Genomic DNA, 18,248 nt, shown 5'->3' on the forward strand with positions numbered 1-18,248 from the left:
GGTGCGCGACCAACGGAGGCTCGTAGATGGACACCAGCTGGTCGAAGGCCTGCATAAGGCTGGATCTCTCCAGCGGCAGGATGGAGAGAAACGCTGCAAGGGTGCCTTCGTCTAGGGCGGCAGGTAGCGCCCGCAGCGCCTCCTTCTCGGACCACCCTGCCAAGCCGGCAGAGTCGCCATTCATGAGCGGTATCGCTGCTCCTTCTGGAACTTCCCTGAAGATTCTGAGCCATACACCACGTGTCCCTTCTGTCACCTTTGTCTCACATCCTTAACCTGTCTTGTCACGTGCCCTTGCCAGCCAACCGGGCTACTACATCCTCAGATGCCCCCTCTCTGCCAGCCACCAGGACCATGCCCCCTAGCGACCTCTTCCATGACATCGTGTCTGCTGCTGGCAGAGAGGGCTACTACACACGCCATTCCTCTCTTTGTCGGTAGATGGCGCTAGGCGCCGTAGTGACCCATTATATGTCACTACACAAGTGGTAAGAAACCGGAGCACCCGGAGAAAACCCACTCGCGCAAGGGGGCAACACTATCCCCGTACAGATGGAAATGGATGACGATTCGTCACTTGCTGTACCATCTTCTGGCACGTCGACTCATGGGAAGGAAATATCGCAGTGCTGGTTTACAGGCCATGTGCATTGCCACTACCGCCTAGATTTAGCTGCAGGATGAGAGGAGCACTGCAGGATGACACCCCTGCAGAATGAGGGACGCCTTGCAGGATGATGAGAGTCCTGCAGGATGATTCGAGCCCTGCAGGATGGGGTAGCACTGCAGAATGAGGAGGGCCCTGCATGCTGAGGAGGGCCCTGCCGGATGAGGAGGGGCCCTGCCGGATGAGGTATGGGCCTGCTGTTTTTCAGTTTCATTTATTAGGTAAAACACTGTGAGCCATGCGGCTCTTGACTCGGGTGCAACCGCAACAAAACAAAAACAAGAAACATCTTAAAGTGACTACACGCAACAGAAAAATCCAGGAAAAAACAGCAAAGTCTTCCAGAAAAAAAACACCGTATTTCAACGCTGTGTGCAAAAATCCCAGTGGGATGCAAGTCAAACAATAACAACCATAAGACAATGTAGATTAAAGTTATCAGGCTAACTCTGCACTACAACAAACAAACATGGCTAAATCAAAACGTTTTCAAAATAAGGCTATGAAAACAATGTAACAGTGATCATAGGAACTGTGATGAGGAGGGCCCTACAGTATGAGGAGAGCCCTGCAGCATGAGAGGGCCCTGCAGTATGAGGAGGGCCCTGCAGTATGAGGAGGGCCCTGCAGTATGAGGAGGGCCCTGCAGTATGAGGAGGGCCCTGCAGCATGAGGAGGGCCCTGCAGCATGAGGAGGGCCCTGCAGCATGAGGAGGGCCCTGCAGCATGAGGAGGGCCCTGCAGTATGAGGAGGGCCCTGCAGCATGAGGAGGGCCCTGCAGCATGAGGAGGGCCCTGCAGCATGAGGAGGGCCCTGCAGCATGAGGAGGGCCCTGCAGTATGAGGAGGGCCCTGCAGCATGAGGAGGGCCCTGCAGCATGAGGAGGGCCCTGCAGCATGAGGAGGGCCCTGCAGCATGAGGAGGGCCCTGCAGTATGAGGAGGGCCCTGCAGTATGAGGAGGGCCCTGCAGTATGAGGAGGGCCCTGCAGTATGAGGAGGGCCCTGCAGTATGAGGAGGGCCCTGCAGTATGAGGAGGGCCCTGCAGTATGAGGAGGGCCCTGCAGTATGAGGAGGGCCCTGCAGTATGAGGAGGGCCCTGCAGTATGAGGAGGGCCCTGCAGTATGAGGAGGGCCCTGCAGTATGAGGAGGGCCCTGCAGTATGAGGAGGGCCCTGCAGTATGAGGAGGGCCCTGCAGTATGAGGAGGGCCCTGCAGTATGAGGAGGGCCCTGCAGTATGAGGAGGGCCCTGCAGTATGAGGAGGGCCCTGCAGTATGAGGAGGGCCCTGCAGTATGAGGAGGGCCCTGCAGTATGAGGAGGGCCCTGCAGTATGAGGAGGGCCCTGCAGTATGAGGAGGGCCCTGCAGTATGAGGAGGGCCCTGCAGTATGAGGAGGGCCCTGCAGTATGAGGAGGGCCCTGCAGTATGAGGAGGGCCCTGCAGTATGAGGAGGGCCCTGCAGTATGAGGAGGGCCCTGCAGTATGAGGAGGGCCCTGCAGTATGAGGAGGGCCCTGCAGTATGAGGAGGGCCCTGCAGTATGAGGAGGGCCCTGCAGTATGAGGAGGGCCCTGCAGTATGAGGAGGGCCCTGCAGTATGAGGAGGGCCCTGCAGTATGAGGAGGGCCCTGCAGTATGAGGAGGGCCCTGCAGTATGAGGAGGGCCCTGCAGTATGAGGAGGGCCCTGCAGTATGAGGAGGGCCCTGCAGTATGAGGAGGGCCCTGCAGTATGAGGAGGGCCCTGCAGTATGAGGAGGGCCCTGCAGTATGAGGAGGGCCCTGCAGTATGAGGAGGGCCCTGCAGTATGAGGAGGGCCCTGCAGTATGAGGAGGGCCCTGCAGTATGAGGAGGGCCCTGCAGTATGAGGAGGGCCCTGCAGTATGAGGAGGGCCCTGCAGTATGAGGAGGGCCCTGCAGTATGAGGAGGGCCCTGCAGTATGAGGAGGGCCCTGCAGTATGAGGAGGGCCCTGCAGTATGAGGAGGGCCCTGCAGTATGAGGAGGGCCCTGCAGTATGAGGAGGGCCCTGCAGTATGAGGAGGGCCCTGCAGTATGAGGAGGGCCCTGCAGTATGAGGAGGGCCCTGCAGTATGAGGAGGGCCCTGCAGTATGAGGAGGGCCCTGCAGTATGAGGAGGGCCCTGCAGTATGAGGAGGGCCCTGCAGTATGAGGAGGGCCCTGCAGTATGAGGAGGGCCCTGCAGTATGAGGAGGGCCCTGCAGTATGAGGAGGGCCCTGCAGTATGAGGAGGGCCCTGCAGTATGAGGAGGGCCCTGCAGTATGAGGAGGGCCCTGCAGTATGAGGAGGGCCCTGCAGTATGAGGAGGGCCCTGCAGTATGAGGAGGGCCCTGCAGTATGAGGAGGGCCCTGCAGTATGAGGAGGGCCCTGCAGTATGAGGAGGGCCCTGCAGTATGAGGAGGGCCCTGCAGTATGAGGAGGGCCCTGCAGTATGAGGAGGGCCCTGCAGTATGAGGAGGGCCCTGCAGTATGAGGAGGGCCCTGCAGTATGAGGAGGGCCCTGCAGTATGAGGAGGGCCCTGCAGTATGAGGAGGGCCCTGCAGTATGAGGAGGGCCCTGCAGTATGAGGAGGGCCCTGCAGTATGAGGAGGGCCCTGCAGTATGAGGAGGGCCCTGCAGTATGAGGAGGGCCCTGCAGTATGAGGAGGGCCCTGCAGTATGAGGAGGGCCCTGCAGTATGAGGAGGGCCCTGCAGTATGAGGAGGGCCCTGCAGTATGAGGAGGGCCCTGCAGTATGAGGAGGGCCCTGCAGTATGAGGAGGGCCCTGCAGTATGAGGAGGGCCCTGCAGTATGAGGAGGGCCCTGCAGTATGAGGAGGGCCCTGCAGTATGAGGAGGGCCCTGCAGTATGAGGAGGGCCCTGCAGTATGAGGAGGGCCCTGCAGTATGAGGAGGGCCCTGCAGTATGAGGAGGGCCCTGCAGTATGAGGAGGGCCCTGCAGTATGAGGAGGGCCCTGCAGTATGAGGAGGGCCCTGCAGTATGAGGAGGGCCCTGCAGTATGAGGAGGGCCCTGCAGTATGAGGAGGGCCCTGCAGTATGAGGAGGGCCCTGCAGTATGAGGAGGGCCCTGCAGTATGAGGAGGGCCCTGCAGTATGAGGAGGGCCCTGCAGTATGAGGAGGGCCCTGCAGTATGAGGAGGGCCCTGCAGTATGAGGAGGGCCCTGCAGTATGAGGAGGGCCCTGCAGTATGAGGAGGGCCCTGCAGTATGAGGAGGGCCCTGCAGTATGAGGAGGGCCCTGCAGTATGAGGAGGGCCCTGCAGTATGAGGAGGGCCCTGCAGTATGAGGAGGGCCCTGCAGTATGAGGAGGGCCCTGCAGTATGAGGAGGGCCCTGCAGTATGAGGAGGGCCCTGCAGTATGAGGAGGGCCCTGCATTATGAGGAGGGCCCTGCAGTATGAGGAGGGCCCTGCAGTATGAGGAGGGCCCTGCAGTATGAGGAGGGCCCTGCAGTATGAGGAGGGCCCTGCAGTATGAGGAGGGCCCTGCAGTATGAGGAGGGCCCTGCAGTATGAGGAGGGCCCTGCAGTATGAGGAGGGCCCTGCAGTATGAGGAGGGCCCTGCAGTATGAGGAGGGCCCTGCAGTATGAGGAGGGCCCTGCAGTATGAGGAGGGCCCTGCAGTATGAGGAGGGCCCTGCAGTATGAGGAGGGCCCTGCAGTATGAGGAGGGCCCTGCAGTATGAGGAGGGCCCTGCAGTATGAGGAGGGCCCTGCAGTATGAGGAGGGCCCTGCAGTATGAGGAGGGCCCTGCAGTATGTGGAGGGCCCTGCAGTATGAGGAGGGCCCTGCAGTATGAGGAGGGCCCTGCAGTATGAGGAGGGCCCTGCAGTATGAGGAGGGCCCTGCAGTATGAGGAGGGCCCTGCAGTATGAGGAGGGCCCTGCAGTATGAGGAGGGCCCTGCAGTATGAGGAGGGCCCTGCAGTATGAGGAGGGCCCTGCAGTATGAGGAGGGCCCTGCAGTATGAGGAGGGCCCTGCAGTATGAGGAGGGCCCTGCAGTATGAGGAGGGCCCTGCAGTATGAGGAGGGCCCTGCAGTATGAGGAGGGCCCTGCAGTATGAGGAGGGCCCTGCAGTATGAGGAGGGCCCTGCAGTATGAGGAGGGCCCTGCAGTATGAGGAGGGCCCTGCAGTATGAGGAGGGCCCTGCAGTATGAGGAGGGCCCTGCAGTATGAGGAGGGCCCTGCAGTATGAGGAGGGCCCTGCAGTATGAGGAGGGCCCTGCAGTATGAGGAGGGCCCTGCAGTATGAGGAGGGCCCTGCAGTATGAGGAGGGCCCTGCAGTATGAGGAGGGCCCTGCAGTATGAGGAGGGCCCTGCAGTATGAGGAGGGCCCTGCAGTATGAGGAGGGCCCTGCAGTATGAGGAGGGCCCTGCAGTATGAGGAGGGCCCTGCAGTATGAGGAGGGCCCTGCAGTATGAGGAGGGCCCTGCAGTATGAGGAGGGCCCTGCAGTATGAGGAGGGCCCTGCAGTATGAGGAGGGCCCTGCAGTATGAGGAGGGCCCTGCAGTATGAGGAGGGCCCTGCAGTATGAGGAGGGCCCTGCAGTATGAGGAGGGCCCTGCAGTATGAGGAGGGCCCTGCAGTATGAGGAGGGCCCTGCAGTATGAGGAGGGCCCTGCAGTATGAGGAGGGCCCTGCAGTATGAGGAGGGCCCTGCAGTATGAGGAGGGCCCTGCAGTATGAGGAGGGCCCTGCAGTATGAGGAGGGCCCTGCAGTATGAGGAGGGCCCTGCAGTATGAGGAGGGCCCTGCAGTATGAGGAGGGCCCTGCAGTATGAGGAGGGCCCTGCAGTATGAGGAGGGCCCTGCAGTATGAGGAGGGCCCTGCAGTATGAGGAGGGCCCTGCAGTATGAGGAGGGCCCTGCAGTATGAGGAGGGCCCTGCAGTATGAGGAGGGCCCTGCAGTATGAGGAGGGCCCTGCAGTATGAGGAGGGCCCTGCAGTATGAGGAGGGCCCTGCAGTATGAGGAGGGCCCTGCAGTATGAGGAGGGCCCTGCAGTATGAGGAGGGCCCTGCAGTATGAGGAGGGCCCTGCAGTATGAGGAGGGCCCTGCAGTATGAGGAGGGCCCTGCAGTATGAGGAGGGCCCTGCAGTATGAGGAGGGCCCTGCAGTATGAGGAGGGCCCTGCAGTATGAGGAGGGCCCTGCAGTATGAGGAGGGCCCTGCAGTATGAGGAGGGCCCTGCAGTATGAGGAGGGCCCTGCTGTGCACTGGCTGCTTCCGCTGCTCTCGCATTCTCCCACGCCCCCGATGTCCTAATTTCATCATTTTACTCTTGGATACTTTTCCAACTTCCATGTGAATGAAAGTGCTGTAATGCTAACACGTTAACAAACTGGTACGTGGTCGATCATGGCGGTAGGGTGGCGCGCTATGAGTGAAGTGAGAGTGTCCGGTGATGGTCCATGTCTCTCGCTGCGCCCCGTGCACACGGGCACCGGGCATGTTGGAAAATTAGCGTTAGCTGCTTTTCCTGATGTTCCATTCGGGAGCTCCTCTCTCCTCAACCGCACCTCGTGCTCCTCTCTGATGTTGCTGCTCCTGCTACTGCTGCGAAGTAGCGAGAGCCGCGGTGGTGTCTCGCTCGCCCTGCACAGACGAACCCCCGGAACAGAGGCTGGCAAATGAAACCCCAGAGGTGGCGCCACACCATCGTCGACTGCACACAGCAACTAAACTGCGAGCGGAGTGTCGCTTTCGTGCAGCTGATGGCCGGGGAAGCATGCGGCGGGCGCTGGGTCCGTGATGGGGGGAGGGGATGCGAGGCGAGGTTGTTAGAGACCCCCTGCTCCGAGTAAAGACGAACGCTCCTCAAACACGATGAGATACATCGAGGACACGTGCTCTCGGACTGTGTAGCTACCCGAGCCCGACCTGGCTCATGTGTGTTGGTTACATCTCAATGTTGACCCTCCCCCTCAACATATCTTACTGGCAACAGTCGTGAGCCCGTGGCGGCAACTCCACGTTCCAAGGCGTGAACCACGGCTATCACCACGATTCATTTGGACCATAGAGGGGGCGACCTCGATCTCTAGCTGACCTCTCGCCGCCTCAAGAGGTCATCACCAGCTCCTGCCCGTGGCGCTGGCGGGGCACGGTGAGACGCTGCGCTCCCACGTTCCTATGTCGAGCCCTGTGCGTGTGACGGTGCAGCAAGAGCAGCGGTTGGCAAACAAAACAACAGCCATTTTTTTAATTCAGTAACCCCCCTCCCCCCAATGTCTCAAGAGCCTTAACATCACGAAGCAGTCCTTAATGAGTCGCATGCAGCTCCAGATCCGCAGGTTGCTAACCCCTGCCCGTGGTGAGCTGGTCTTCTATGGTCAGGGATCGGCAACCAAAATAACAAGGAGACTTTTTTTTCGAATTTTAAGAGCCGCACTGCAGTCCTTTAAAATCCGCATGCGGCTCTGGAGCCGCAAGTTGCCGATCGCTAAGCATGAAGAAGCCGCTTTGTCAATCCCTGCACTGTTGTGAAACAGCTACCGCTGTACAGAGGGGAGGGAGGAGTTTGCGGGCCAGCAAGCAGCATTATCCATCACTCGGCGAGAAACCACCGAGACCATTAGCCTTTTGCATGGGAGACCCGAGGTGTTGACCGACTCCGGCTCCCGGGTTAAACTCGAGGCGTTCGCTCAGCGCAGACGCTCACGCATTCAAGGCTACGGTGCAGGTATTACGGTGATGGTAATATTCCAGAAATGTTAAATACAGTAAAACATTTGCGACCGATTCAACTCTATTAGTTTCTTGTATTAGTAGATTGCGCCCACATTTTGAGGACCATTCACTAGGGCCAGAAGTGGAAATTCCATATTACTGTCAAGGACAAATTAATTTAAACAGCAATTGGAGCCTCGTGGTGCCGTCGTTCCAGAGGGGTGACGGTGATGGATTTACGGTCGGCTTGCACGGGATGGTGGCCCTTGCACCCTTACTATCGCAGCTGCGCTTCTTTGTTGAGCTCTTTGCCGACAATAATAGGCGTCTATTCATTGTTCTGCATCACAACAACACACTCGGGATCGCTTTACGAGAGTGAACAGTGTTCGGCCAAAGGGCACATTACAGCAAAAAAAAACCTTCCCAGGAATACAATGTGTGCGCGTGTGTGTAAGTGAAGGGGGTGTACTCTATCGCGACAAACACAGAGGCGGTATTGCGAGTTGTAAAGGGAAAGGCAATCGATCGCGCTTGGACGCGGCGGTAACGTGGAGTGACCGGCAGAGCGACGCCCCCGTGTGGCCACGCGGCGCCGTTGAGATTTCCTTCCGTTCCAGCACCATCGGAGCCTCTTTTTATTTGTTCTTAATTTTAACCCAGGAAAGCATCGCGGAGTCTCAGGACTCGTATAAATAAACGCGGTATTGCTTGTGGACGTGCACGGAAAGCTCCCTGCCTCAACACGGAGGTGGCTCGGGTGGCGAGACGCGGAGCGTGCGGAGGTCCGGGCAGGCGACTCGAGGCGCCCCCCACGTGCTGGGCCACGCGGTGGCCACGAGATGGCAGGCGCAGCCAAGTAGTGGATAATGCTGCCCCACACCCCGCCCCATGCAGTGTTTTAAAACTAAAAAAAAGAAAACGATTTTAGATTCTTACCAGGTAAGACCCACCACTGAGTTATGTAGCTGTTTTTCAGAAGCGACCTGATCACAAATGACAGCTCAAGGAAGTGGCTTAGGGGCCGTCCATAAATGACGTCACGCACCTAGGGGGGTGGGGGTCAAACATTTGTGACGATGTGTGACGAGGGGGAGGGTAACGTCACATCAAATGCGCAACTTTAAATAAATATAGACAACACGTTCTACTGAATTAAATAGACTTTTTAATAAATGTTTTCTCCTACAACATCAGAGTGCAGCGCCACATTAAATACGCACTACAAGGACAATAGTTTAAAGCGATTTGAAGCATGTTTTAATTTTGTTAGGGGGGAGGCAGAGCTTTGTGACGTCATATTTCAGGGGGGGTCTGACCTTTTGTGACGCCGTGTGACGATGGGGGGGGGGCAAAAATCGTCCAAAATCGCGTGACGTCATTTATGGACGGCCCCTTATCACGTGCAAATGTATTGAAGCCATATACTCTGCAACGCGTGTTTCTAAATGTTGAAGGTAAAAATCTGGAGGACCCGGAGAAAAATTCACAGAGATATGACGTTTCGTTTCTCCAATGTAGCAATCACCACAACTGCAACTCAGTTTGTAGACTCCAGGGTATTGTAAGTCAGGAATGACATCTTTCACAGATGGAATTATATCACGGATTTCAGCAGCACCACCTCTACATAACAATGGGCTCAGTCAACCATTCTACACAACAAATACTCATTTCCTGGCAGCAATTTCAGCCGCACCACCTCTACATAACAATAGGCTCAGTCAACCATTCTACACAACAAAGACTCATTTCCTGGCAGCGATTTCAGCCGCATCACCTCTACATAACAAAAAGGCTCAGTCCCTTTTACACGCACCTAGCTTACACAACAAAGGCTCATTCCTAACAGCGTGCTTCAGCCGCACCGAACCTCACAAAAATAATATTCAGGGACTACCTTGGCTCCTCCCACCCTCAACCAGTATATATACAAGGACTATTTTCTTGGAATTTCTCTCACTTGATACAGCTATCGTGCTGTGACGGTTCCACCTGAAGACGGAAGCTTGTGTTGCCTCCGAAACGTCGTGAATTTTATTTTTTATTTTACTTTTATAAATTTTATTTTTTTACCTACGTGACTTTACCGAAAAAACCTAAGAATATGAATCCTTGCAGTCACGAAAGCTTCAAATCTAGAAAAGATGTATGCATGTTCTGTATAACATTGCACAGGATGGATTAAAGAAAGAGACTCCACGTAATGAACGGCTGTGCGTTGCCTCTGTATTATTATTATTGTTGCTGCAGGGTTCACATTGAGGGGGGATTGACAATATCAACAACACAACTTGCAATACACACGTCTGAGTTTGTCAGCATTTGCTTCTGAGACGAGGACAGCATCTCGGTTGCTGCTGCTGCTCTGCATTTAAACGGAGTGGTGGTGTAAAAAGAGCAAATATACCACATTAATTATTTATTTTCTCGCGATTCCCAACTCCGTTTACATCAGTTCTCGTGGTGTCGATGCAGTCGGTAACGAATGTTATGAGCGGCTGAACACGAAGCTTCACGGTCTGTTGCCGTATAGCAGCACCCAGCCTGATGGCGATTGGCTGCTCCCTGTTCCAAAGGCAGATTTGACTCCTCGTGCTCTGAGACTTGGTCGGACGGTTCCTCGATTCATTTCCGGAATCATTTCTTGACGGACGGTGGCAGCAAAAGACGGTGACTCGTGTCACCGCACGTTCGAATGGGAAAGCAGCTGCTGAATCGAAGGCAACTTCTGATGGAGATCATACTCTTAGGTTTTTTCGGTAAAGTCACATAGGGGGAAATAAATAAATAATAAAAATTTCTTATGGAAATAAATAATAATCATAATAGAAATAATAATAGAAATAAAATAATAAATCACGACGTTTCGGATGCAACACAAGTCTCTGTCATCAGGTGGGACCGTCACAGCTAGATTTAGTGTATTATTTATTTCTATTATTTTTATTTTTTATTTTTTTATTTTTACCTACGTGACTTTACCGAAAAAACCTAAGAGTATGAATCCTTGCAGTCACGAAAGCTTCAAATCTAGAATTCTGATGGAGATTCTGCGGCTCACTCAAGGGCAGCAGCGACATTTTATTATGTTTTATTTTTATTATTTTATTACTTCCCTTCTACGTGACTTTACCGAAAGAACCAAGAAGATGAATCCCTGCAGTCACGAAAGCTTTAAATCGAAGTATCTTCTTGGTTCTTTCGGTAAAGTCACGTAGAAAGGAAATAAGATGAATCACTGCAGTCACGAAAGCTTTAAATCGAAATTTAAGGCAACAGTACCCTCAATCAGACCGAGTCACCAGAAACAACAGCGATACGCACCATTACCTGCATTGCTTGCACACTACTCTGGCGCTACATTGCTACTGGCTTCACAATGATTAGTGATCCCTCGCAGTGTAGCAATTACACGCTATGCGACTGCGGCTACGAACCACAAACCCTACGGAACGTAGAACGTCGCGTAGCCATAAATAATAACCTGAAGGCGGTGTGGACGGATAATTCTGCAGTCCAACAACTCTCAGACAAAGCAATGGAGTGGATCAACCACTCACAAACGATTTTAGTAGCAGCTGTTTACCCGTGGCACACCACGGGGAAGCGAGTAGAATCGCATCTATAATGCATGCCAATATGAACGGGATACGAAAGAGAATGGAGAATAAGGGGAAATGAAACTGAAAAACGGGAGCAAAGGGTCAGGAGAGGTGATGTCAGGGACGAGGAGGTGACACGAGGGCCTTGACGCTACTGCACGGAGCAGCGTGTCCTCACGGGGGGCGGGGAGACCGGAGGGATCTTCGAGCGAGGGTGGCGCCACAAGCACGTGATTTACGGGAGTCTTGAGCTCATAGATGTTGACGGTGGTGCTGCGTTGGCAATGGTGCACACAAAACACCGCGAGGATTGTCTTTTGAATCTAATAAAGTTGCTGTACACTGGCTATACGAGAGATTACGATGCAATGCTTTGATTGTCGGGCACCACATAGATAATGGGCTCGTTCGACGAGCAACCACCGAGTGAACGATACCCGTCACGTCCCCTCACACTCACCTCGGACCACAGAAACGGTTAAAGATCGAGAGAGTATCCACGCAGTGTCCCAATAAACGGCCCGCTAAAGAAACCCGGATTGCATTGCGCCCGCAAGGAAAGTTACCGCGTCACGCACTTTTAGATGCGCTTCAGCAGCCGTCTGGAACGCTCTTCCTTCCAATATTAGGAAGCCACTGGAGCTATGCACTTTTAAATTTAGATTGAATAACTAATTTTAGCACTGTTTTTTGTTTTTAGTTTGTCCTTACCCCACACATTCGATTATCACGGTTGGCTACATATGGTGCGAAAGAAGTTCAACATACATACAATGTTCGTGTTAGAACTCAGGGCTCTCCAGCCTCTACAAGTTTTTCACTACGAAGAGTTTTTTTTTTCTCGCCGTTTACAGATTTGATCAAAGTCAGTAGCAGGGGACAGGCTCGCAGCGGAGGGCCAGCCCCTGCAGGCGTTCGAGGGCTGCCCCGCGCAATCACGGACTCCTTTACCCGGGAAGCTCCCCCGAGGCTCAATGTGGTGTCACGGATTCACACGCCGCCATCAAACCCAACCTAAGTGGCTGAAGAGCGAGCTAGTGCATCATTACTACGCCTGGTCTACATTACACAATTGCGGATGTCTTTTAAGAATCACGTACTCTGCAAATTAGGCAACGTATCGTTTCCAGCGATGTTATGACAGAAACGCGCATTCCAGCAACGAGGTATTACTATCATCGCCATCACCACCATCAACACCGTCATTATCATCAACACCACAGTGGCCATTCGCCACTAAGTGGTGACGTCACCACGGCGCCTGTGCCAGGCCAGGTGCACTTTGAGGCCACGTAAAGTATCAAAAGCTCGACGACAGGTCACGGGACAGACCCAGGCGCCATGAGTTGACTTTAATGATTGGCAGATACACCACCTGTGCCCCCCAATGTGCCAACTTGCTTCGTTTTAACCGTCCGGTGCTCCGCTCGTTGTGAGCGTCGCTTCTCCATCCTCCGTTGTTGCTGGATGACTGTCTCCAACTGGCCAAAAGCGCCCTTCACGAGCCTCCTCCACAGATGCCGATCTTGACACCGTTACCAATCATTGGAAAATCCACTCAGCTCCATATCCTCCTGTACCATATTAGACCATCCCCTCTATCCAGCCAAGCAGATGCTGCTTGGACATGCGGGCCCCACGTGACCTAGCCAACCTTTCAAGGATCTGAGATCCTCACAATTCAGCCTGGTAAACCCAAGGATGGATCGTAAGCAGGCCAGCTTAAATATTTGAAACCGGCGCAGATGTTTCTTAAAAGTGCTACACGTTCCACATGCATACAGCAGTCGGGGCATGACTGTGGCCGAGAAGACCCGCAGTTTCGTTAGGAGCGACAGGCCAGAGAGCTTCCACACAGCGTTATGTAGCTGATTAAAATATAATGCTGCTCGACCAATTCTGTGACCTCTGTTGCCACGCCGGAGGCGGTAATAAGCACACTGCCTAGCTACGAAAACTACCACAATATCTCCACAACCATCACCACTACCACTACCACCACCACCTCCAGCATCACCATCTCCATCACCACCACAAAGCGATCCTCCACACAACGCGGCCGCTTTATTCAACAGCTCCACATCAACTTTCTCTCTCCTCCCACTCGGCCACGCAGGCCGGAGTCGAGCGCGCTCCACGTGCGACAACGCGGACGGCTCCGCTCCCGTGCGAGGTCACTCCACGCAGCGACTGCTCCACAGCCCCAGCGGTGTTCGCAGCGTCACGATACCGCGAACTTCCTCTAGTCACCCCTCACTGTAGTCACCCCTCACTGTAGTCACCCCTCACTGTAGTCACCCCTCACTGTAGTCACCCCTCACTGTAGTCACCCCTCACTGTAGTGACCCCTCCCCATTGCCTCCATTCACCCCTCCTCACTGCCCCTATTCACCCATCCCAACTGCCCCTATTCACCCCTCCCCACTGCCTCTATTCACCCCTCCTCACTGCCCCTATTCACCCCTCCCCACTGCCCCTATTCACCCCTCCTCACTGCCCCTATTCACCCCTCCCCACGGCCCCTATTCACCCCTCCTCACTGCTTCTATTCACCCCTCCTCACTGCCCCCATTCACCCCTCCCCACTGCCTCTATTCACCCCTCCTCACTGCCCCTATTCACCCCTCCTCACTGCCCCTATTCACCCCTCCCCACTGCCCCTATTCACCCCTCCTCACTGCCTCCATTCACCCCTCCCCACTGCCCCTATTCACCCCTCCTCACTGCCTCTATTCACCCCTCCTCACTGCCCCTATTCACCCCTCCCCACTGCCCCTATTCACCCCTCCCCACTGCCCCTATTCACCCCTCCTCACTGCCCCTATTCACCCCTCCTCACTGCCTCTATTCACCCCTCCTCACTGCCCCTATTCACCCCTCCTCACTGCCCCTATTCACCCCTCCTCACTGCCCCTATTCACCCTCCCCACTGCCTCTATTCACCCTCCCCACTGCTTCTATTCACCCCTCCTCACTGCCTCCATTCACCCCTCCTCACTGCCTCCATTCACCCCTCCTCACTGCCCCTATTCACCCATCCTCACTGCCCCTATTCACCCCTCCTCACTGCCTCCATTTACCCATCCTCACTGCCTCCATTTACCCCTCCTCACTGCCTCCATTTACCCCTCCTCACTGCTCCTATTCACCCCTCCTCACTGCCCCTATTCACCCCTCCTCATTGCCCCTATTCGCCCCTCCTCATTGCCCCTATTCACCCCTCACTGCCCCTATTCACCCCTCCCCACTGCCCCTATTCACTCCTCACTTGAGAAGTGGGGAGCCGAGGAGCGCGATCATTATGCCCTGGGCCTCACTGTGGTGATGATGGTGCTGGTGGTGGAGGAAATCATGGTGCTGGTGGTGGATGTGGTGGTGATGGAGGTGGTGGTGATTCTGGTGGAGGTGGTGATGCTTCTGGAGGTGGTGATGCTGGTGGAGGTGGAGAAAGTGGTGGAGCAGGTGGTCATGCTGCTGGTGATGGAGGTGGTGTCGATGCTGGTGATGTTTGTAGAGTGGTTCTATTCTCTTGCCTCGATGACTCCAAAACGCCCATGTGCCAAACTCGAATCGCCTCATCGGTCGTGCACATTGCATCAAGTCCCCATCGCGACTGCAGCCACAGCAGGGGACCGACCCAACGTCCCGGAGCTTCCCCCTAGCCCTCACCATGCCCCTGTAGATCGTGCTCGTTTATTTCTTTACGACGGCTTCGTCTTCCCTGATATGGGTCCAGCCCAGGACAACGTAAACGCGTCTCCTCGTTTATGGCACAGATTGGTCCTTTGTCCACGATCGAAGATCCGTTTCGTCTTCTGACATTGACGTCCTCATGGTTCGTGGTATTCGGAGCGCTGGTCTACCCGTTGGATTTGAGGCCACCACCGACGCCCTACATGTTGACGATACCTCCCCTCTGAGCTTGGATGAGACTTCGTTTTGCACCGTTTCTGGCGCCTCGACCGACGGATGGTCTCCGCTTCGTTCCTGGCTGGTTGAACTTGAAAGTCGAGGAGATTCGTGCGATGTCCGGGCTCGAGGCGACCTCCCTCCTGGGCTGCAGGGACCGCGCTGCTGCTGCTTCTGCCGGAGACGATGCGCGTGGTCATGGAGGTGCAGCGAGACGCTGGCAGGGCGCGCAGCCGACAGCCGCTGTCACACGCACACTGAGACAGGCGGACAATATGCGAGCGACAGGAGCTGCCGGACACGGCCTGGGGCCACCTCCCTCCTCCACCAAAGCACGAGCGCACGGCCCCGGCGCAGAGCGCTCCAAACTTGCGCGAGTCCCCATGGACTGCGCCTGTGCACCCATGAGTAGAGAGGCAGCCCCTGCACGCAGGGGCTGTCTCCTCCAGCGTGATGCGCGGAGCCCGCTACAATACACACACCTACACGCGGAGGCCGCTACAGTCCACAGCTACACGCAGAGCCCCCCTACAATCCACACCTACACGCGGAACACGCGACAGTCCACAGCTACACGCGGAGCCACCTACAATCCACACCTAGACGCAGTGGACGCAGTGGACGCTGCAATCTACAGCTCGGCGCGACACCGCGCGACTCCACTCCATCACAGCGTGCCTGGGGCTCTGGTGGGGGCGCTGCGCCCGGCGCTTTAATAGCGGGCGGGCCCCGCCCCGCCCCTCGTCCCCCCCCCCCAGGCCCCACCCCCCGCCCCCCAGGCCCCACCACCGCGCGCCGCACGTTCACGGCCGCACGTCCCCACTGCCGACGAGACCATCATGAGCCCGGCGCGGGGGGGGGGGTTGAAAACCCTTCCCGGGAAGTCGCTCCACCCGTGGTGGCGCCATTTTGTGCGTAGAAAAGAAAGAAATGCAAACACATTTGTGTTGAACCTGCAAGTTAAATTTGTTGCAATTCGATAACTCCACCACAGCGCCCTGCCGCCTGTGGGTGACGGTGACACCCCGTGGACACCGCGGTGCCCACACCCCCCCCCCAACACTCTCCAGGCTCTCGGGCTCATTTCTCCCCTTGCAGCTGCGGCCCGAATGGTCGGGCCCAGGGTCGTGACGTCACGGCAGCCGCTCCATTGACAGCCTCGCGCCTGGCACGTAGGCCGGGGCGGGGCACGGCTCCACGTGGCCACTGTGCACCTAGCCTGGCACGTAGGCCGGGGCGGGGCTCGGTGGTCCACGTGGGCGCGCGCACGGCTCGCATGGCCTCTGTGAACCTAGCCTGCCACCAGCGCCGTCAGTGGTGAATGACGGCTGCTGTGTACATGGTGTGTGTGCACGTAGTATGTGTGCGCGTAGTATGTATTTACGTGTGTACACGTAGTATGTGTACGTGGGGTGTGTGCAGGAGGGGTGTGTTACGTGGGGGCGTGTATACACAAGTGCGGTGTGTGTACACGTGTGTGTATGTACGTGCGGTGTGTACAAGTGTGTGGGGGGGGGTATATGCGGGGTGTGTGTTGACATGGGGTGTGTTGTGTACACGTGGGGTGTGGTCATCGCAGAGACGCCCGATAATTTCCCGTGAAGCATCTGTAGCAGTAGAGTGAGCAAGACCCTGGGCGGTCGTCGCATGGAGACGCCTTGAGAAGAACTCCCAGCCATCGTTGGGCGCTGTCTTAAGTCCTCGATCAATCCCAGCCCTGTCGCGGGTGCGTGGACGATGGTGGCGTGAATGGGAGACGCGGCACCGTGACTGCGTGGTGTGTGATGTTGCAGTTCATTAACGATGTTCGGAGAGCGCGTGATGCCAACCACCGTCAGGGTCGTTTTGCACGATGCCTACAATGCAACATTCTGTGATAATACAACGCACACAGTCTCGGTGGGATATAAACTGACGTCTTGACGAGTCTGTGGCACTGGACGGACGCTGGGACGTTCCGATTGGAGTGAGATTCACTGCAGCACGAGAGGGGTGTGTGCGTGCAGTTTGCTGTGCCGGGTTAGGTGCACACTCGAGTGGTTTGCACTGTGCAGTCCACTGTCATTCACGAGACCAGAAAAAGCCCCGAAAAGTCGGACCATGCCCCCTCCACCCACTGCTGGTCCATCCTACGGATCTTGCTGCAAGATGGACCAGCCGTTTGCTTGCGGTCTACCACTATCAGACCAACTGCGTACAGACGAGCAGCGGACACTTAAAATCATTAACGCATTGACAGTTGAACTAAGTCACGTTATTACAATCTATGCTATGTCACTGGTGTTGGCCAAACATCGCACTGCTGAACAATTACCTGCACATGACTCAATTGGGATTACACGCAGCAACGTGGCCCCCTGCTGCGAAATATTGGCAGTGCGCATCCTGTAAAGGGGGTCTTGAGGCTTTCCCGGGTCAACAGGCGCAGCCATAGAAGAGTAAAATGGAGAATTATTTATTTCTAGATTTGTTCTATTATTTAGCGAGGAGAGCCACACTGAATCCGAGGACGTTTTCAGGAGGATCTTGCATTGGTTTTTTAAAATATAATTTTAAGATCCTTTCATCCAAGTTACGAGCGTTTATACAAGTGGGAGGAAACCGGAACACCCGGAGAAAACCCACGCACGCAAGGGGGGCAACACAATTCCTGTACAGATGGAAACAGATGGCGATTCGTCCACGGGCTGTGCTGCCTTCTGGCGAGCCGGGCATGGCACCTCCCACGGGAAGGGAGTTGGACAGCCCTCGTCTCCACATCTGGGAACCCTCGCCTCCACAATGCTGCATTACCACCTAGAGATGTCACGCGTATCCGGTAGAGATATCATGCATATCCCATAGAGATGTCATGTGCACCCCCTAAAAATGTCACGCGTATCCCGTAGAGATGCCACATGTATCCCCTAGAGATGTCGTGCGTATCCCTAAAGATGTCATGCATATCCCCTAGAGATGCCACGTAGACCCTCTAGAGATGTCACGTGTATCCCATAGAGATATCACGCGCACCACCTGGGGATGTCACGTTTAACAGTGAATGTGTCTTGCAACGCGTGTTAACTCGACGCGTCTTCCAACATGCCTCGGTCTAATTGCAGAAATGCACCTCCATGCTCTTTTTGTGCACATTTCAGGCTTTTGTTCAATTTTTTAGTCAACGACCATGTTTATGATCCGCACGCGACATCATGCCTGCCAACGGATTGTATATCCAGTAAGCAGCCTTGAGTCGTTGAGGAATTTAAGCAAGGCCATATAAATGCATTATAATTTTATATTTAGTCCTGATGAAAAACCTTTTTTCAGACACATTGATATGTAGAATTGCATTATTAAGTGCATGTTCCAATTGCATTCTCA

The sequence above is a fragment of the Lampetra fluviatilis genome, chromosome 16 (assembly GCF_964198595.1).
Source record: "Lampetra fluviatilis chromosome 16, kcLamFluv1.1, whole genome shotgun sequence".
Classification (NCBI taxonomy): domain Eukaryota; kingdom Metazoa; phylum Chordata; class Hyperoartia; order Petromyzontiformes; family Petromyzontidae; genus Lampetra; species Lampetra fluviatilis.